The sequence below is a fragment of the Schistosoma mansoni genome, chromosome 7 (genome assembly GCF_000237925.1).
Source record: "Schistosoma mansoni strain Puerto Rico chromosome 7, complete genome".
NCBI classification, from domain to species: Eukaryota; Metazoa; Platyhelminthes; class Trematoda; order Strigeidida; family Schistosomatidae; genus Schistosoma; species Schistosoma mansoni.
Window position 1 is genome coordinate 1,994,744 of NC_031501.1, and position 22,884 is coordinate 2,017,627.

Sequence of the window (22,884 nt, forward strand, 5' to 3'; positions counted from 1 at the left end):
TTTAAATTATAATTTTTTTTTCCCCATTTTGATTTGGTTACCATTTCATTTCCGGACTAAATCTGATTAGATAAAAGGTAGTAGGAAAAACTGATTGAATTCCAAATGGATGTCTGTTAATTACAAAGTTTCATTGGTGATAGATATAAAAAGAGGAGGGGAGTAAACTATTTTCTCTCTCGGTATTGTTTACTTGAATCTACGGATTGATGTTTAGGAATGCAATTGATCAATCTCTTATTGAGATATGTGCATACTGTGCGAACTGCTACGTTATAGCCCTAATTCACATGCATTATAAGCAAATATGGATAGTGGCTAGCAGTGGAATCCAGTTTGACGCGCGTTCCGTTTCGTTCTATTTGGGATTCGTCAGCTGGGTGTACCTGGATCTCAGATTTGTTGATGTTCACTCTGGGACTCGAACCCAGTACCTTTCGCTTCAAACGCCATCGCGTTATCCATTCAGCTACTGAATCCTGATTGCTACTTGCTTGTCCTAACCACTATCCATCTTTGCTTATATCACTTTGGATAGCTTCATTCAAGTCATTTCATGCTTGACTTGTTTTGATAGAGTACACACTCTTGACTGATTTTCTAATATGTAATGATCGTATTACTAATTTTCCAGTAAACTGATATAGTATAGAGCGAATTCTCCATTTATTTAAGCTTCCGATATAGTTCATCTGATGAAGACACAGATGAATTTCTCATGTTTTCAATTATAACCCCAAGTCAAAGTTTGTTCCTATTGTAGAGCACTGAATACTAACCATTGTAGGATATTAGTGCAGCTTCTGCATCAATAGGCCTCAACACACACAAAGGAAAAAGCAACATACTCAAATATAACATACAGAGCAACAAACCAATCACACTTGATGCAGAAACTCTGGAAGATGTGGAAAAAGTCACGTATCCAGGAAGCATCAATGAGAATCCGATGCAGACGTAAAGGTAAGAATTGGATAAGCTAGAGCCTCATTCCTATAACTGAAGAACATATGCAACTCAAAACAGCTGTCTGTCTCAACCAATATGGAAATCACAATCTTCAATACAAGCATGAAGAAAGCTAGTTCTGTTGTACGGAGCTGAAACTTCCAGAACTACCACAAACATCATCAAAACATGTTAAGTATTTATAAACAATTGTCTTCACAGGATACTAAATCTCCGTCGGTCGGATACCATCAGCAACAGCCTACTGTGTGAAAAGACAAACCAGCTTCCAAGTGAACAATAAATTAGTAAAATAGGTTAGAAGTGGATAGGACAGGCATTGATGAAATCATCAAACTGCATCATGAGGCAAGCTTTAACACGTTATCGTGAATGGGAGTGTAACAGAGGAATGTTGAATAACACTCAGCGTTGAGAATTGTCAGCAGACATGAATAGGATGAATAAGAAATGAAAATAACTGGAAATCATTTCCCAGAAAATAGTTGTATGGAGAATGCTGATTGGCGGCGTATGCTCCTCGACGACAGTTGACAGGTTTAATTAGGTAAGTAAAGATATTATTGAACAGAAAAAAAAACAATTAAGATAAATTTTACAATCATCCATCAATTATAGTGAAATATAAAACTGTGATATATATATATAGTTAGCAACAAAACAAAGCCATTAATAAAAAAGTGTATGTCAGTATATACAAATATTGAAACAGATTCAACTTTCTTATTGTATCCATGTCACTTATCTCTTTCAAGTTTTCATTGTTCCCAATTTGATTGATCTATATAAAACTTCATTCATTTTGACATAAATTAGATTTAATTTAAAAAGAACATGGATGAGACTATAGAATAAGAATGATCAGTGAGACTATAATTTATAGACAAATTGAATTAGATTTAAGATAAAAATGAACTTGAGGTTTTGGCACGAATTTCCATTCATCAGTTTTAGTTGATGTCAGTTCAAATCTAGTTTAGTGAACAAAACATGAGTGGGGACAATCGGATATATTCAGGCACAAACTACAGACTATCTCACTAAATTCTGATAACCATACAGTAAATAGTTAATTTTCACAGTTGAAATCATGAGTCAATTGAAGCTAAACCATCATGGTTAAACCTGGAAGCACTGGACGGCTGTTTCGTCCTATTATGGGACTCCTCAGTGGCAGTGCACATCCACGATCCTGCCTCACGACATTCCAAACCCAAGACCTACTAGTCTCGCGCCAAAGCACTTAGCCGATAGTTAATTTGCAAAATAGCAATCAATTGTCTCAATCTTTACTGTTCCTTCTGTAAATATTAGTCCCTCGTCTCTGATTTCATTGTTCATGCATCTTCTTACCTATTGCGGTTCATTCCTATTCTTTCCTTATCGATCTTCTACCAAAATACATTCTATATCTAACCTGCACTATATACTACTTATGTGGATGTTAGTAGACCACATCACTCTAGTTCTTAATACTAATCATCAACTGTAAATCATAATCCTTATTCTTCACACAGGTTTATGACATTAATTTAAATCCAGTAAATAGGTGGATATTCTCAAGGCTACTGTGCTGTCGTTCAAAGGTTGTTCATAAATTATAGTCTCACCAGATGATCTTGTAAAATGTCAACTATTTATCTGGTTCAAAATAAGGTTAAGAATTAGTGTTAAGTAAGAGTTTATGTTGAAAGTCAGGAGTTTCCATCACGAACCAATGTTAACTGTAATGGAAGAATGATTGTAATGATATGGATAAATGAATTTTATGAACGAATTCCAAAAGCGATATTTTTAATTTGAATGGTTCGTCTTTCGATTAAAGTTTTACAACAACATGTTAAAACCAAATGGATATGGTTTTAGTGTGGATTCAATTACACATTTACTTACTTATGACTGTTAACCCTCGTTGAGGAGCATATGCCACCCACCAGCATTCTCCATACAACCTAGTTCTGGGAAATAATTTCCAGTTATCTCCAGTTGCTATACATTGTTTTCAATATCTGCTTCCGATTCTCAACGCTGAGTGTTATTTGGCATTCCTCTCTTCCGCTTCTTTTCACAATTCCATATTAGCGATTGCCTCGTTATGCAGTTTGACGATTTCATTAATGTGTGTTCTATACACTTATAACCTCAGCTCAATAGGGAGCTGGTTTGTCTTTCCACACAGTAGGCTGTTGCTGATGGTATCCGATCAACGGATATTCAGTATATTGTGTAGACAATTGTTTATAAATACTTGTCATGTTTTGATGATGTTTGTAGTGGTTATCGAAGTTTCAGGTCCATATAACAGAAAAAGCTTTCTTCACATTCGAATTGAATATCGTGGTTTCCATATTGGTTGAGACAGACAGGTGTTTTGAGTTCCATATCTTCTTCAACTGTAGGAATGAGACTGTTGCTTTTTCAATCCTTACCTTTCCGTCTGCATCGCATTCTCCCTGTTCATCAATGATGCTTCCCGTGTACTTGAATGTTTCCACATGTTCCAGAGTTTCTCCATCAAGTGTGATTTGTTTGGTGTTCTTCATGTTGTATTTGAGAATGTTGCTTTTTCTTTTGTGTATTCTAATGCCTACTGATGCAGATGCTGCTTTGTGATTCTGCAATCATGCTTTTCATATGTGTTAATCAATTTAAGCACTTTCAGGTAAATTAAGAAGCCTAATAATAAATGGTATTACAACTATGCTTTGTTGCCTTATAAAAATATTCTGTGTTCAATTTTGTGTCCTTCAGGGAAATGAATTTTGTAAGTGTTATATCCTATAGTCCGTTAAAATATCATGTGACAAAAACACCAATCAGAATACCGACTTTTATGACCTTGTTACTGTGCTAAATCAATTACAGGTCAATCAGCACTGAGCAGCTTTGAGTCAACTCAGAAACCCTATTAGTCCTAGCCTAGCCCAGCACGTCCAATCAAGAACACAAATATCAGCCTTCTCTGTATGAGTTGTATATGTCATACATACTTGGTTCATATACAGACAGACCGGACCTCATCAACTCATATAATTTTGTAAAGTGATCAAATTTTTAAATTGTTGGAATATACTACTCATAACTTTCATTGCAGCTAGTAATGTTTTGTAACAAGATTGATTTGTTGTATTTGCCACTTTAGCTAAATACTTAGAACTGTTTGCTGTAATTATGAAATACTTCCATCTGCTACTTATCCCAACAGAATAGGACACGTTTGTCGATGCAAAACTTGAAAAGAAGGATGTAAATGAGGACTGCTTATCAATATGATATTCAGAACATAACATTTAAAATGTTTTGATCAGGTAATGAATTCAAATTAATTGAATTAGCAGCTAATCTATAAAATTTTACAGTTGAAATCATGAGTCAATTGAAGCTAGATAATCAAAGGAAACCTGGAAGTACTGGATGGCCGTTTCATCCTATTGTGGGACTCCTCAGTGGCAGTGCGCATCCACGATCCCGTCTCACGAGATTCTTACCCAGGACATATCAGTCTCGTGCGCGAGTGCTTAACCTCTAGACCCCTGAATCGGCCGGCATATAACGGTGTTACTGTTTAACTTCAACCAATCCACGAAATTGAGCAACCGTCCACCGTTGTCTTCATTGAGTTACTATGTGATAGTAATAATAATCTTTAAAACTTTAGAAAATGTATTTTAAATATAGTCATTATTTATTATTCGAAGATAAAAAATCATCAAAGACATAGTATACAATCATTTGGAGAGTTTTTAAACAATACACTAACATTAAATACTTCATTTGAAAATTTTCCACTAATTGTCTTCGATCTCTCGGGTTAACACTTAACTCACACGATCACTGAGCCTGTATCCAACAGTTTTAATGTCTAACTTCAACCAACCCACCATATTGCTCCACCGTCCGCCATTGTCTTCAGTGAACAACTGCTTCTACAATAGATACGGTTGAACTCCACTGGTCACAGTTACTGACTAGAACTCCAGGAATTACCTCTTGAGTGTTGAGTTGCAATAATTCTAACGTATAAAGTCATATGAATAAAATGTATTGTTAAAGATTTGTTAGGTCTAGTTAAGTAAGATAATAATCTTATCAATCATATTAATAATTTAGTCATATGAATAAAATATGTGGTGGAAAAAATGTTGTCCGAGTAGTCGAAACAAGAAATTCACATGAACTGAGAATAATTGATGGGTGAATTAAAAATAAAATGGAAAAGATGCACATAACATTTCAATTTCACTGAGATTTCAAACCTATTCAAGTCAGATTACCATTGTAAACTTCGAATCACTGGACGGTCGTTTAGTCCTAGTTTTAGACACATAGATAATGCGCATCCATAACCCGACCATTGGAGATAGATTTCAAGACCCTCAGCCTCGCGTGCGAACGCTAAGTCACTATACCTATGAGCCGTCAACCAGTAATGTTCAAGCCTAACTTCAACGAGTTCGCGATATTAAGTGACCGTATTCCATTATCTTAGGTTGGTAACTTCCTCATACCCGACAAAGGTTATTATTTGTTTATTTAAACACATAAATATTGGTACAAAAGGGCACCAGATATATATGCGCCACACAAATCTCATTTGATTTGTGTAAGGGCTATGATTCTGCACGGATGCCCAAACTGAAACAGGTGGTTTTCTTAGGGGGCCACACCCGGAGCCTTTGACCTAAAGATCCGATCCACAAGGCAGTGGAGCATCGTGAGGAGATGCATTCCCATGGTAGCCGGTGACCAACGATTGATTCATACGCCATTTGTTCTCTCAGGATACTGGAGCCCATGTGCACCATTGGTTTGGAATGAGGGTTTTCCAACTCCCCTAGGTGAACTTTCCGTGTCCACCAACCCGGTTAAAGCATTGGACATTCGCTTTTCGTCCTCCCAATTTCGTAAACAGCAGTAATGCTATGAGAATACAGTGAGTAGAATTTCCCTGGCAGAGGCTATATACCCGTGGTCATGTGAAAGCATTTCGAGAAGGAGAGCGGACTCTCACTACTTTCGGTCGTACCAGGGCGCTGATTCCCATTTCTCACCAAAACTCCGAAGGGTTCCTCTCAAAGTTAGTAGTTACTGATAAGCACATAAAAATTATCCACGATTCCTACACTTATAAGATTCTAATATTAAACAATATAAAGTATTTTGATCCTGACTTCGATTAATCGTTATCAAGGATGTAATATCATACGTATTAATTCATATCTATTTATCTCTCTATATTTCATTATTAGTCATAAAGACAATAAGCACCCAAAACGACTAATAAATGTGAAAATTAAACAGATCCCATACAAAAATTTGTTCCTGAATATTTTCATGAACTGATATCAGTGACCGATACTATTGAGATTGATAGAACTCTGGATAGCTGTTTCTTTCTATCATGTAACTTCCTTGTTCCCTCATTTCCATATCAACCAGTCTCTGTTATCGTTCTCTTTTCGTCGATCTTCTTAACCTTTTGCCTCCAGGCAGTTCACTTTCGATTGATGATATATGGTACTTATGTCTGTCGACATCAGTAGACAAATTATTATTGTAATTTTCTAAAAATTAGTCTACATAATATCAATTATTTTGTTATTAGAATGAGGATTTGTGGAAGTTGTTGGTAATTTATTAGTTGAATTCATGAGTCAATTTAAGTTAGAACACTATTGACAACCTAGAAGTATTGGATAGCCGTTTAGTCCTAGTATGGGGCGCCTCAGTAGCAGTATGCATCCATGATCCTGAACATGTGACTCGAAACAAGAACCTTCGGTCTTGTGCACGAACCTCTAGATCACTGAGCCGGCATCCAACGGTGGTAATGTCTAACTTCAAACAGAATCCTGCGTGATGAATGGTGGGTGCGCACTGCTACTGAGGAATCCCATATAATGACTAAACGGTAGTCGAAAAATTCTATGTTGACAATGGTCGTCTATCTTAAATCGATTCATGAATTCAACTACTAAATTACTAGTCTCTACAAACCCTCATTCTGATAATAATAATAATAATAATTTGCTCACTAGGGACTGGCTTCAAGATGTATTTCCTGGAGTTCTAGTGAGTAGCTGTGTTCAGTGGAGTTAAATCGTGTCTTTTGTAGAAGCAGTTAATCACTGAAGACAATGTTTAACGGTTGCTCAAATTCGGGGATTGGTTGAACTTTGACATTAACCCTGTGAGATGCCAACTCAGTGGCCTAAATACTAAGTGTTCGTCCGCAAAACCGAAGGTCCTGAGTTGGAGTGACTTTTGGTGCAGGATTGTGAATTTTTGTACTATACTGTGCTAATACTGAGTTATATAGTTGGAATTGATAAATCACTAAACTTTTAGGGATACATTAGTTTGTAACAATATCTATTTACTCACGAGCTATTGCTCACGTGAAATGCTACATTATTTCCTTCGGAGGTGTAACTTATTTATCAGTTTCTGTTTATATATCACGAAAGGAAATTAAATGTTGTCTATTCATTTAGGGAGGAATTTAAATGTAACAATTTAGAAGCAGTATAACGATAAACATTCATCAAATTACCTGTCAGTTATTGTTTATTCACATAAAATCATTTACTTACTGACTTACTCCTTTTACCCCTAGTAGAGGAACATATATCACCCACCAGCATGTCAGTTTCCAATTCTTGATGTAGTATGTTCTTCAGCTCGCTTCTTTTTATGTCCCTTTACGATTCCATGTTAAAGCTTGCGTCGTGATGTAGTTTGATAATTTTCTCAATGTGTGTCCTATCCACTTCCAACATCTTTTCCTCATTTCCTCTTCAGATGGATATCGGCTTGTTTTCTACCACACTAGGCTGTTGCTGATGATATCCGACCAACGAACTTCAGTATCCTGTGAAGATAATTTTTCATAAATACTTGTCATGTATTGGTGATGGTAGTAGTAGTAGTAGTTCTCAAAGTTTCAGCCTCATACAGTAGGACTGTTTTGAAGTTCGTATTGAAGATTTTGACTTTTATATTGAATGAGACAGGTAGTTGTTTCGAATTCCATATCTTCAACAATTGTAGAAGTTATGTCCTTGACTTACTGATCTGTACCTTGTCCTCTGAACCAGATCTAACATCAATCAATTCATGATCTCAATCAATAACAAACAGATTAATTCACTTCATAAGAACATTCATTATAGTAATGTTAACACTAAATGAATTTATCCATATTATCGAAAATTAAAAACAAGAATAGAAACATTTTTCTATCCGATTCAGATCAAGAACTAAAAAAAACAAAAAAAATCTTTTACATATGAATATAAAAGTGTCCATATACAGTATGTTCAATTAGACTTTGTTACTATGCGAATAACGATACAGTACAATTGACTTGTATCGAATATATATATAACGGTTAAGTAAGTGTATTGTATTTTGACGAAGTAATTCAGTCCCTATACATTCATTGTTACTTGATGGTATGAATGGATAATATATATTGGTTAATTGTTATTATTGTCATTCGCTGATAGTTGAGAGAACTCATCACCGTCCATATTTATCTGTCGTTGCACATCTATATTTCACATATATTATTCATTCACCTCATAGTATCTATTATACATAATGAATAGAGTGTAGTTTAGTGTAAACTTAAATATGAAATGCATTGTTTTTACTTATGTACAAGTAGACCATGTACTAGTGTGGTATGGGCTAGTTATATCCATATAAGTAATATATGGTGATGGTCAGACATAGAATGTATTTTGGCAGAAGACCGATAAGGAAAGAACTAAAATGAAGCGCAATTGGTAGGAAAATGCATGAACAATGAAATCAGAGAAGATGGATTGATATTTACGGAAGAAACAGTGAAGATTGAGACAATTGATTGTTATTTCGCACATAAACTGTTTGTTATATGGTTATCAGAATTTAGTAAGGTAGTCTGTCGTTTGTACTTAAATATATCCGATTGTCCCCATTCGTGTTCTTGTTCACTACACTAGCCGTCTGCAACTATATTTATATCGATCTGTATAGTTGAACGGTGAGAGGAGGTAAAAATGTTTAAAATGAATAAGCTTTATACTCTTACGACTGTTTTTCTTATAAATCTTTTTTGTGTTGGTTATTTGGATCTTTTGATTGATCTTGAGGACTGCAACTGATCAGTCACCTATTGGTATATGTCATATCTGAACAAACTGGCTAAGAAGATACTTACTTACTTACTTACGCCTGTTACTCCCAACCGAGCATAGGCCGACGATCAGCTTTCTCCAACCCACTCTGTCCTGGGCCTTCCTTCCTAGTTATATACAATTCTTGTTCATTCTTCTCATGTCTGTCTCCATTTCTAGGCGTAATGTGTACTTTGGTCTTCCTCTTCTCCTTTGACCTTCACGATCCCATGTGAGGGCTTGTCTTGTGACACAAATGGGTGATTTCCTCAAAGTGTGCCCAATCCACTTCCAACGATTCCTCCTGATTTCTACCTTCGCTGGAATCTGGTTTCTTGCCTCCCACAGTGGAATGTTGCTGATAGTGTCTGGTGAACGGATCCGAAGTATTTTGTGTAGAAAACTGTTAATAAACACTTGTATCTTCTGGATGATGGCTTTCGTAGTTCTCCACGTCTCCGCCCCATAAAGTAGAACTGTTTTGACATTTGTGTTGAAAATTCTGATCTTGGTGTTGGTTGACAATTGTTTTGAGTTCCAGATGTTCTTCAGTTGTAAATGCGCTGCTGTTGGTTTGCCGATCCTCGGCCTCACAACTGCATCAGCTAAGCGGATAACCTAATAGTATTTGAAACGAACGGTACTGAGTTAGAGTCTCATAGTGAACATCAACTCGGACGCAGATACATCCAACTGACGAAACCTGAATAGAATAAAATTCGTGTCCTGGATTCCAATTCTGTTCACCATTCATCTCAGTTTATAAAATATCGAAAATATTATGATTTCAATCTTGTAATTCATTATTAATAAACATATTTTCATAGTCTCTTGAGATTAGACTCATATATATATAATCATGTTTTACATGTTAACATGTATTCAATGTATAAAAGATTCATCATCATTTACAATTGAAGCATTCAAACATACAATCAATGTACAAATTCGTTATTTCATCAAAATGTATTCATACATTATACTTTATTAGGAGAAACTCAGAATATTAATGAATAAATGTAAGCGCTCGTGCGCGAGACTGATAGGTCCTGAGTTCGAATCTAGCGACGGGGGATCGTGGATGCGCACTGCTAATGAGCAGTTTCACAATAGGATGAAACTGCCGTCTAGTGCTTCCAGGTTTTCCATAGTGTTCTAAATTCAATTGACTCATGGTTTCAATGATAAAAATTCTATATTCCTGAATATGCGTAAAACATTAAGTACACATTTTTATTGTAATTAGGATCATTTTTTCTTCTTTGGGATAGATCATGTGAATCGACCAAAAAGAGAAGTAATGGGAATATCATTGATTTTCGAAAATATACTATCAAGCCATTAAAAAACAACCTATTTGTCTGATCAACATTTGACAATGTATACATGTGTTTATCGATTAGTACTGGCAAAATGATAAAATACTTCAGTAATGTCTTTGTTATATTCTAATGAATGATAAATGAATAGTAACTACCCGAAGTTATTTGTGGACTGTTATTATTTATAATATTATTATTACTTTACTTACTTACTCCTATTAACCTGAATGAAGCATAGGCCGCCGACCAGCATTCTCCAGCAAACTCACTCTATCATGAGCCTTCCTTTCTAGTTCTATCCAATTCTTGTTCATTCTTCTGTATCCATTTCTCGACGTAATGTATTCTTTGCTCTTCCTCTTCTCTTTTGGCATTGAGGATTCTATGGGAAGACTTGCATTGTGACAAAGTTGTGTGTTTTTTTCTCAATGCGTGTTATATCCACTTCCATCTCTTCTTTCTAATGAGTATGTTTATTCGTATTCCTTTCATTTTACCTATTCTTACTGAGATACTATTCAACATTCTTAACTTATTCCCACTTTATTAGTTATAGTATCTTACACTTCAATCACCTATGTCTTGATCTTGTTTTATTGTTATTTTTCATTTTATGGTGTGATGTGGTATCGTTTGCTTAGATACAAACTGAGTATGTCTGAAATACATGACTTATACAGTGGAAGCTGAAATCGTGTTCTCGATTTAAGGGGCTATGCTAGGCGAGAAAAATCAATAAAGCTCATAGTTGAGTGTAGGCTACTCGTGCTGGTTAAAATGTCTTTCGTTTAGCACAGGGCCAAAGTCATACACGTTGGTGTTCTGATCGGAAATGTTATGAAGTGATAATTGACGGGATTTTAGACATGACAGTCTTCTTTTCTGATATCGTCAGTAGATTATTTAGAACTATGGAAAACTCCATGAATAACGTTTATTTGTTTATATATACATCAGATATAGTGTATATCTGCAAGCTTGGTAATGATGCATCGAACTTAATATTAATTTGTAATGACGGATGCATCAATTCATTTTGATAATTTAATCAAAATGTCATTAGCTGCTCAATACAAATTGATGCGATCAAGTATATACAAAACTTGAACGAGTTTCCTTTGTGTTTGGTTACATGTTAACACATTTTACTGATCTACCTTTTTGGATAACGATTAATTATGGAGTTGTTGCTCCAATCAATCTTTTTTTAAACAAATAGTACTGGGTTCGAATCCCAGAATGAACACCAACTCTGAGATGGAGGTACATCAAGCTGATGAGTCTAAATCACGATGAAACTCATATCCTGGACTCCACTATCTATCTTTGCTTACAATCTTTCTTTAGTTTATGAGTAATCATCACTTGACTATGGTGTTTACATTGATTGTTGCCGACCAACAGAATATACGTAAAGACGAATGAGGGTTGACCTAAATTAAACTGTATCAGAGAGTTAACGTGTTGACGCATTTTATCCAATCAAAAAGCAGTAAATATGGAGAAACAAAGAAAAATACAAGATCCAAGAATTTGGGAAGAAGACATTGTTTCTACATGGTTATATATATATAACTTTTCATCCTAACTGTATACCCTAATATCACACTTAAACTCCTCTAACAAGGCTTACAGTAAACCATAAACCAAAACTAACTGTCAACAATCTTATATCTCACTTTCAATCCTAAATCTAACTCGAACTTGACCATAATCCTAAACTCAGTTTGAAACCTACCACTGCACTAGCGAACTATTACTCCATTCTGTATCCCTTTTAAATAAATTCACAATCATTTCATTGACTTATTCATAAATTAGTGTTTTTACTAATTGTTTAGTGACTTGTAAGCACTTTAAGGGTGTTCTTTTTCATTGAAATTTGATAGTCAGTGTCTTGTTATGAGGTAGTTTGGTGAACATCATTCTAGATTGATTTATGCAAAGTTACCTAATTAGTTCAGTAATGAACTTTAAATTCATCAGTTAAATAATACTTCAAGCAAAGTTGAACAATAGTGAGCAATGGAATCAAAGATGTTTGTTTGGACAGATTTTGAGGTGTCTGTTAGATCTACCTACCTCCCAGTATAGATTTTCATACAGGGACTTGAACTCAGTACATTTCTCTTTAAAAACACTTACTGTACTATTCAGTGAGTTCAGTTAGTCACTGACAATGGGGATGAATGTTTGATTTAACATTCAATAATGTTTATATTTTCCTATTGTCGACAGTGAAAATTGGAACTGACAAGTTCATTTTAACATATGTAGATCATGAAATTGAAGCTTGTGAATACAAATCTAAAATCAAAGATGTCCGCATGCAAAATGTGACTGGTCAATTCTAGTTTTTAACATCAACGATGGCAAAATATTAACTCCTTTCAAGTAACTTATTCTAACAATTTGATGCATGATAAAACCATTCGTTTGTATGGTGACTAATTATGAATTGATTACAATTGTACAAATGTAATGGAGATTGTAGTATTGTAATCAATGAAACCACGAACTGACCTCAGCTAAGACCATCGCTGAAAACCTGGATGTGCTGAATGGTCATTTCGTTCTACTATGGGTCTCCCTAGCAGTGCACATCAACAATCCTGCATGTAGTACATGGATCAAAACCCCTCGGTCTCTCTCGAGAAAGATTGAGCTCTAGACCACTGAGCTAGCATCTAATAGTGTTTATATCTAACTTCAGACAATTCGCGACATCACACAACTATTTTCTATCGTCTTCGGTGAATAACTGCCTCTTAACCGGCACGGATTGAACTACATTGGTGGTGGCTTTATGAACTTACTATTGAGAAGAAGTCAGGTTATCTAGTTATTTGGCTATATATATTAGTTTTAATTTTAGTGGCTAAACTGAATGACAATTTTTACATGTATATTTCAGCGACAGAATTCGTTATTAGTCGATTGATCGCCATCTCTTTCAGTTTGCTATCTTTATAATGTTATTGATAAGCAATACTGAAGTGTTCTTATGCGGCAAACATCCGATTTATTCAAGTTTCTATTCGCTGCATCTTAAAAGAAATATCCTCAAACGTAGGATTTACTGTATATCAATAAGAAATCGGTTTACATTGATCATGCTTGCCAGATATAGCAACTACATGAAGTCACACTATGAAGGATGCATTGTTGAAAGTAGTTTTCCTTTGTCTGATACTACAAATACTTGTCAGTTACACAGTCCCGGGTTCGAATCCCGCGTGTGGGATCGTGGATGTGCACTGCCATTAAAGAGTCCTGTACTGAGATGAAACGGTCATCCACGATCCAGCCTCGCGAGATTCCAACCCAGGACCTATCAATCTCGTACGCGAGCGCTTAATCTCTAGACCACTAAGTTTGCATCTAATAGTGTTAATGTCTAACTTCAACCGATCCGCGAAATCGAGCGACACATCCACCAGTGAGTTACTATCTGACAACAGACCTGGTTGAAATCCACTGGTCACTGTTTCTCACTAGAACTCCAGGAAATACCTCTTGAAACCAGTCACTAGTGAGCATAAGTTGATTAATTTCAGAAGGGTTGATGTTAGACATTAACACCGTTGGATGCCGGTTTGTACGCAAGACTGATAGGTCCTGAGTTCGAATCTCGCGTGGCAGGATCGTGGATGTGCGCTGTTCAGGAGTCCCACAATAAGACGAAACGGCCATCCAATGCTTTCAGGTTTTTCATGGCGTTCTACCTTCAATTGACTCATGATCTCAACCTTTATTATTCTATCATTATCATATATATCAATCAGGTGTAATATTTACTGAAATAATTATTTATTCTATTATATGTATACTACTTAAAAACAACAAGATAATTGTTATCCGAGAGAGAACAATACTACTTACTGTTTATTTACTTTAAATCAGTAGAACTATAATGAGAAACTTATAGAGTAGAAAAAAACTTGTATAATAAAGGAAATGATCATTTGTACAAATGAATATATAAACACTTTAATCAACAAGTACACTAGCATAGAAGCATAAATACACATACACCTATATACTTAAGTATAAGGAAATACAAGGTGACAAATTGTAATATAAATAGGAGGGGGGGGGGTATTCCAAGTAATATACTAAGAAGCCATTTGAAGGGATTGAATATGACGACGATTATGACAATATGGATAGTAATAATCATAATAGTAATGATAATAATAATAACGCTGAATGTTTTGATTATCTACGCTTGAAGGATGGAGAAAGTAGTAAACAAATTTTGTATAGATTATATGTAAACAATAAAGCAATTTCTTCTCCTTGAAGAAGAAGAAGGCGAAGAAGGAGAATTGTGGAATAAATTATGATTGTAATAAACAAAATAAATTCAAACAAAACAGCAATGATGAATAGAATTTGTTTGTTCAATGACAATTATTCTACTCCTGTTAACTATTTATTAATAATAATATCGTTGCCTGAATAGTTGACTTACTTACTTACTTACTTACTTACACCTGTTACTCCCAATGGAGTATAGGCCGCCGACCAGCATTCTCCAGCCCACTCACTCTTTCCTGGGCCTTCTTTTCTAGTTCTATCCAGTTGTTGTTCATTCTTCTCATATCTGTCTAAATTTCTTGGCTTCATGTGTTCTTCGCTCTTCCACTTCTCCTTTGGCCCGTCAGGATTCCATGTGAGGGCTTGTCTTATGACGCAATTGGGTGATTTCCTCAAAGTGTACTCAATCCACTTCCACCGCTTCTTCTTAATTTCTTCCTACACTGGATAAAATCTGGTTTGTTTCTCCCACAGTAACTTGTTGCTGATAGTGTCTGATCAACGGATCCGAAGTATCTTGCGTAGATAACTGTTAGTAAACACTTGTATCTTCTGGATGATGGCTGTCGTAATTCTCCAAGTCTCCGCCCTCATGCAGTAGAACTGTCTTGAGATTTGTATTGGAAATTCTGATCTTGGTGTTCGTTGACAATTGTTTTGAGTTCCAGATGTTCTTCAGTTGTAAATATGCTGCAGTTGCTTTGCCGATCCTCGCCCCCACATGTGCATTAGATCCAACATGTTCACTAATGATGCTGTCCGAATCTTCAAAAGATTCTTCATCTAATGCGATTTGATTGGTGCATGCTGCATTGTATCGGAGAATCTTGCTTTTTCCTTTGTGTATATTGAGAACTACTACTACTGAGGCTGCTACTACACTGGTCGTTTTCTCTTGCACTTTTTGTTGCGTGTGTGATAGAAGAGCCGGATCATCTGCGAAGTCTAAATCGTCCAGCTGCATCCTAGCTGTCCACTGTATCCCGTGCTTTCCTACAAATGTTGACGTCTGAATAGTTGAGTAGTAACATATTTGAAAAGGCATTGAATCCACCAGCAAGTATCAGTTCATTTACGATTATAGATAAACTATTCTGATGAGTCGCAATTAGTATGAAATCTAGGGTCCAGGGTTTCTAGAGGATGAACTTTAATCGCTAGTAAGCAGTGGAATCCAGGATACGCGTTTCATCCTATTTGGGACGCGTCAGCTGGATGTACCTGCATCTCAGAGTTGATGTTCACTCTGGGACTCGAACCCAGTACCTTTCGCTTCAAACGCCATCGTTTTATCCACTCACCTACTGAGTATTGGCAGCCACTTACTAGTGCAATGATGTGAAGTTTAAATTCACTGTTTAGGACTGCAACTGGTCAGTCCCAAATTGGTCGAAACGCGCGTCAAACTGAATTCCACTGCTAGCTACTATCTATCTTTGCTTACAATTATTGTGAATTTAGGCTATATCGAGGCAATACGCACAATATGCACATATGCCAATTAGAGACTGACCAGTTGCAGTTCTAAAACATCAATGGGAAGATTCAAACATACAATACTAGGTGAATTTAATCATTAGCTTATATTTAAATGTAGTTCATGCGACGGCAAATCAATTGGACATGTGACGATATTGCAACTTGACTAAGAAGGACAAAATATAAATGACATTGGCCACTTCACAGTATTCAATCAATTGTGAATAATTTTTATTAAGATCATAAATCAATTAATGTTAGACAATCACTGATAACCTGAAAGCACTGGATGAGTGTTTCGTCCAAGTACGGACTCTTCAGAAGTATATATCCATGACCCCACACATGGGAATCAAATCTAGGACCTTCAGCTTCTCTTGAGAACGCTTAACCTCTAGATCACTGAATTGGCATAAGCACAGAGTTATTCAAAGATCACAGAATATGGACAACTCATGACATAATGACTATCCATAATTGGTTCGTGTTAGATATAAATATATCAGAAAAGACAGATACAAATTCATTCACGAATATCAATAAGTGGATAGATCAAACACTCACTATTATTGATATAATGAAGAAGTATTAGTGGGAATATTTTCTCACTGTTGTGTTAAGTACTGTAGATGATTAATTTCTGTTAGTATATTTGAATGTAAACCATTGACGTCGATCTAATTCTAGTGATATTCTGCCTTGAAAGCGGTGGAGGAAAGTTTGAATACTAATGGAGTCATCTATTCAATCAAGATTACAAGTAAGACTTGCTGAAGACTACAATCTAGCACAAAATCTAGACCAAAAAGGATTTTCAGTCAACTACCCACAACTATATTACGTACCACATGACACGTTCCAGTTAGGTGTACCTGCGATCTCGATGGTAATATAAGTTCAAATCTTATACGACCTACCTAAATGCTGAATTTTTAACAGACTAACAATCAACATATGACTTTGAGTCATTTCGACAAGTAGGCATATCACAACTTGATTGATAGTATTCAATCAACACCAAAAAGACTAGATAAAACTGACATTGGTCATTGTTCACGAACTGATTAATTATGGTCTAAAATCCTTCCATACTTGTTTTTATAATTTCAAGAGGGATTTTGTGGAGATATTAGTAATTTATTAGTTGAATTCTTCAGTCAATTGAAGCTAGACCACCATGGAAAACCTGGAAGTACTAGACGACCGTTTCGTCCCTGTATAGAACTCCTCAGCCATGCTGATCCACGATCCAAACTCATCATTTTCGAACCCAGGATGACCGTCTAGTGCTTCTAGGTTTTCCATGGCAGTTTAACTTCAATTAACTCATGAATTCAACTATTAAATTAATATGGTTATCTCCTGTGGTAGGCTTTTATTCAATTCATGCATTCTGTAGATTTTCCTAGGAAAAAAATAAAAGGAAGTTAATTCTAAGCGTTTTAGTTAATAAATGATTATGTCAACATTGCAATCAAGCGTATCAAGCGTATATATATATATGGTGAACATACCTTCATTATAAGTAGTATATGACAAAATCATTCAAGTTTATCTTATGAAAATCTGTTAGAGTAGTATCTTCTGACTGATGATTGTTCCTTTTTTGTGTGTGTGATTTTGAAGAAAAAAAGAAAGGGAGACTTGTATTTCACACATACTTGTTTTGTACTATTATAATGAAGTGAATTATTATTCAAGCGAATATATATGCTGTATAAGTCTTATTTTTCTCACCTAAAACTTATGATATAATTAAGCTAGTGATAATAGAGTATATATTTCATTTCATTCAAGGATTGATCGAATATACTACTGTTAATGACTGAATTATATTGTAGGGGGGAAATAAATCCCTAAACTTGATAGCTCTGTAAGTATTCGACATTGGATGTTGATCACATTAGTTTTAATGGATTCATCTAGCTGAAGGCGCTCGGTTATGTATCTGCACCAGATCGTGATTTGAAACGACATGCTCAACGTCTCCTGCGATCACTAGCCAGTTTAGATCAGTTACTCCTCGATAATATTGATAATCTCTTTAATCAGGAGAGATTTTATGGATATTTCAGTATTTTTATAGTTGAAAGCATGAGTCAATTGAAGCTAGACCACCATGGAAAACCAGGAAGCACTGGTCAGCCCTTTCGTCCTAGTATAGGACTCTTCAGCAATTGACTCGTACTTTCAACTATGAAAATACTGAAATCTCCACAAAACCCCTTCTGATAATAATAATCATATTCTCACTAGTGACTGACTTCAAGAGATATTTCCTGGAGTTCTAGTGAGAAGCAGTGACCATTGAAGTCCAACCAGGTCTGCTGTGAGATGGGAACATACTGAAGACAATTGGTGAACGGTTGGTAAACTTCGTGGGTCGGTTGAATTTAGACAATACCACCGTTGGATGCCGGCCGGCTCAGTGTTCTGTCGGTTAAGTGCTCTGGCGTGAGACTGGTAGGTCCTGTATTCGAATCTCGCTAAGTGAGATAGTGGATGCGCACTGCTGAGGAGTCCCGTAATAGGACGAAGCAGCTGTCAAGTGCTTCTAGGTTCTCTTTGGTGGTCTTGCTTCAATTGACTCATACTTTCAAGTATGGAAATCTATTAAATATATCTTCCAACCTCCTCGCTTTTGACTTTTGATTTCAATTATAGATGGTGTTACTGGTAATGTGTTGCCAATCTACAATACCTATGGTACTTTCAATATAATAAAACAGCGGAAAGGGGAACTAAAAACTGTAATAATAATAATATTAATAATAAATGATTCATAATACGTAAATAGTTCTTACGATAAAATGGAATATTTTAAGCCGAACGACTCTGACTCGTAAACTTGTGGTTAGAAATAGTCGACAGCAAACCTCGAAATTAAGTTTCGTGATATTTGTTATTCATCATTACGGTGTGACACAGGATCAAATTCGTCAGATAGAATCAGGTCCCTGAAGATTACAGACACGCATCGCCAAACAGCACGAAATCTGGGCGGAGCAGGGTTTCCTACCGACTGCATCCAACCACCACCTTACAAATCAATATAATGTACAACATGTTGAGTCACCTAGACAAGCGACCACATCACAATATGGTCGGTAGAATTTCATCTACATTAAGAAGTATCTGACATACATGAAATTGATCAATCAATTGTAACCCCTTATCTGATGTATCAGTCTGGACTGTAAAGCGTATTATTGCTACAACTTATCTTCTGGATTAAAAATACAATGAACTTGTCAAGAACAGATGCTCCTCATATATATTTAACAGTCAGACAAATAAATTACTTATTGAAATCTCAATCTTGTGTTAGTTTGGTTTGCATCACGAACCAATCTTTTAAAAAATCACTGAAAAGTAGAACATATTTAATAGGTAATACGTCTTTTGATGCACTGAACTAGTATCCACTGACTAACATTCTGAATTACAATCATTTGGTAATGTGACACATCTATTTTCCTATTGAGAAGTCTTCTTAATGAATTCTAGACTTGGTTGTTAAGCTCTTTTAGTAACCCTCAGGCTAAATTTACACAGCAACTTGAACATGAGAGAGAAGACACGAAATATGGAAGAAAACGCTTTACTCAAAAGGTTCGATCCTGCACAGAAAATCTAGGATATTCATCGTATTTTAGATGGCCTTGGGTTTCCAGTAAATTGTGCAATGCTACTAAACATGATAATAGTATAAGTAATCATCCAATCAGAAACTCAGCATATGACTTTCCACTTCCTAGATGTTTCTGTGAAAACTTCCTTTAGTAAATGCTGATTGGATAAGATGCTTCTCAGTGTTTTCAGAGACTTTTTCTAGCTGTTTTTTCGAGGATTTTTCTTAATCACCCCAACAACTATGTACTTGGTATATTTCTCACAAAAACTCTTGGTATCCCCTTTTGTATTCAAAGATAAAACAAATATCTAAAGCTTTCTATTTTCTAATGATTGTTTAATCAAGCATAGTCGTTTGGTTAGTTTCCCTATACCCTTTTCATCTTTGTAAATAAAACAATCTCAATTGTATTTGTAAACTGCCTTTTTAAAAGTACATATCATTTATTGTATTTCTGAAAGGAATCAAAGTTGAATAATAACCACGCAGTAGTTGTACACTTTCATACATACATACACATACACATACATACATACATTCATGCGCACACATACACATACATACAAAAGATAACAAATCTCTGTCGGCAACCTCTAAAAAATTATAATCATTAATTGAGATTATTTTAATTCATTCCTACTTTTAACAAACAGAACAAACAAACATCAAAGGACACTGGTAACTAAAACCACTTAACAACTAAATGATTTGTGATCTGTTGGAAAATTCAGGAAAATTACCTTATCTTAAATATAATAAACTTGGAAATGATATAGATATAACTAATCATTAAAACAAACATGGTAAGCAAAGTATGCATATATGCCAATAAGAGACTGACCAGTTGCAGGCCTAAAAACATCAATGGGAAGATTCAAACAAACAATACTAAATGAATTTAAACTTCACCCCATTGCACAAGCAAGTGGCTATCAGGACTCAGTGACCGAGTGGATAACGCGATGGCATTTGAAGCGAAAAGTACTGGGTTCGAATGTTAGAGTGAACATCAACTCTGAGATCCAGGTACATCCAACTGACGAGTCCCAAGTAAGAACAAACGGGCGTCCTGGATTCCACTGCTAGTTATTATCCATCTTTGTTTACCATGCTTGTGAATTTAGGCTATATCGAGGCAATACGCACAGTATGCACATATGTCAATTAGACACTCACCAGTTGCAGTCCAAAAACATCGATGGGAAGATTCAAACAAACATTACTAAATGAAATTAAAACCATCAGTTTGTCGATTATTCTCTATAGATAGAATATACAGTATTATTTTCAAAGTTGAATTGAATTCAGATAGATCATCATTGGAAACTTGAGAGCATTGAGCAGTTGTTTCCATAGCCTGTTTCGTATGTAAATGCCTAACATTTAAACCACTGAATCATAAATCAACGGTGTTTATGTTTAACTTCAATCAGATTACAGTCTTGAGCAACTTTCATTCATTAGATGTGATGAATAATTGACTTACACCCGACATGGTTGATGTCCACCTGTCAAATCTTCTTACTTACTTACTTACGCCTGTTACTCCCAACCGAGCATAGGCCGACGATCAGCTTTCTCCAACCCACTCTGTCCTGGGCCTTCCTTCCTAGTTATATACAATTCTTGTTCATTCTTCTCATGTCTGTCTCCATTTCTAGGCGTAATGTGTACTTTGGTCTTCCTCTTCTCCTTTGGCCTTCAGGATTCCATGTGAGGACATGCCTTGTGACTCAGTTGTGTGATTTCCTCAGTCTGTGTCTTATCCACTTCCAGTGCTTCTTCCTGATTTATTCCTCCACATGAATCTGATTTGTTCTCTCCCACAGTAGGTTGTTGCTGATATTATCTGACCAACGGATCCGAAGTATTTTGCGTAGACAACTGTTAATAAACACTTGTATCTTCTGAATGATGGCTTTCGTAGTTCTCCACGTCTCCGCCCCATAAAGTAGAACTGTTTTGACATTTGTATTGAAAATTCTGATCTTGGTGTTCGTTGACAATTGTTTTGAGTTCCAGATGTTCTTCTGTTGTAAATATGCTGCTTTTGGTTTGCCGATCCTCGCCCTCACATCTGCATCAAGTCTTCTTACTAGATGTATACTGCAGACGGGTTCCATACAAAGACTCAACAGCTATCCAATCCTTTCAGGTTACATCTAGCTAAGATCAGTTCCTTAAAATATCCACAAATCCTCCTATACTTACAGTATTATTATCATTTTTTCAAGTGTTTATATGATTAGATGAGTCCGATTTATGCGGACGTAATCACAAAGATGTACAACGACAATTGCAAGACTATATGCAGATGCTTATCTATATTTCTAATAAAAAGCAATCGGATAGATAATAAAAGTCATGACTGATATACCATTGATTCACTCATTAGTTACTTTTGGTTGATCAAGTGAATTAACTAATATGTAGTGAAATGAACCGCTGATATGGTGAGTTTAAGATCCAACCCAACAGTCAGGTTTTATTTCATTGTAGAAGGGGGTGAATTACCAAATTGATTTTCTTATAATCCTTTATGACTTGAATAGTCTTCAGTTACCAGTTTATAAGTAGGCAAGGTATTCTATCAGATAGATTAATTTTATTCCTCAAAATAGTGTTCTTGTTTTCGGTTTCGTTTTGTTCGAACACTCAAATCATAATCTAATTATATTCTGTCATTGTGTTCATTTATCGATAGGTATCTAGTTCATATATTTTATCAACTTAAAATCTGTTAATCAAACGCTCAGCATTAAGTCACAAACATTATACTTAGAGATGCACAGTGGCTAGAAGTGTAATCCAGGAATCACATTTCGTCTTATTTCCGAACTCTTCAGCTTCACCCCCATTGCACAAGCTAGTAGCTATCTGGACTCAGTAGCTAAGTAAGTAACGCGATGGCGTTTGAAACAGATGGCACTGAGTTCAAGTCTCGGAGTAAACATTAACTATGGTATACAGTGACATCCAGTTGACTCGTCCTGGATTC

General features: G+C 35.7%; 2 non-coding genes across 2 annotated transcripts; both read right to left on the reverse strand.

Annotated features, from left to right (window-relative positions):
- Positions 1 to 407: 407 nt before the first annotated feature.
- Positions 408 to 479, reverse strand: Smp_tRNA_01240_Pseudo_TTG.1.1. The gene has a single exon. It is a non-coding gene (tRNA).
- A 15,535-nt stretch (positions 480 to 16,014) lies between these two features.
- Smp_tRNA_01237_Gln_TTG.1.1 lies at positions 16,015 to 16,081 on the reverse strand. The gene has a single exon. It is a non-coding gene (tRNA).
- Positions 16,082 to 22,884: the final 6,803 nt, after the last annotated feature.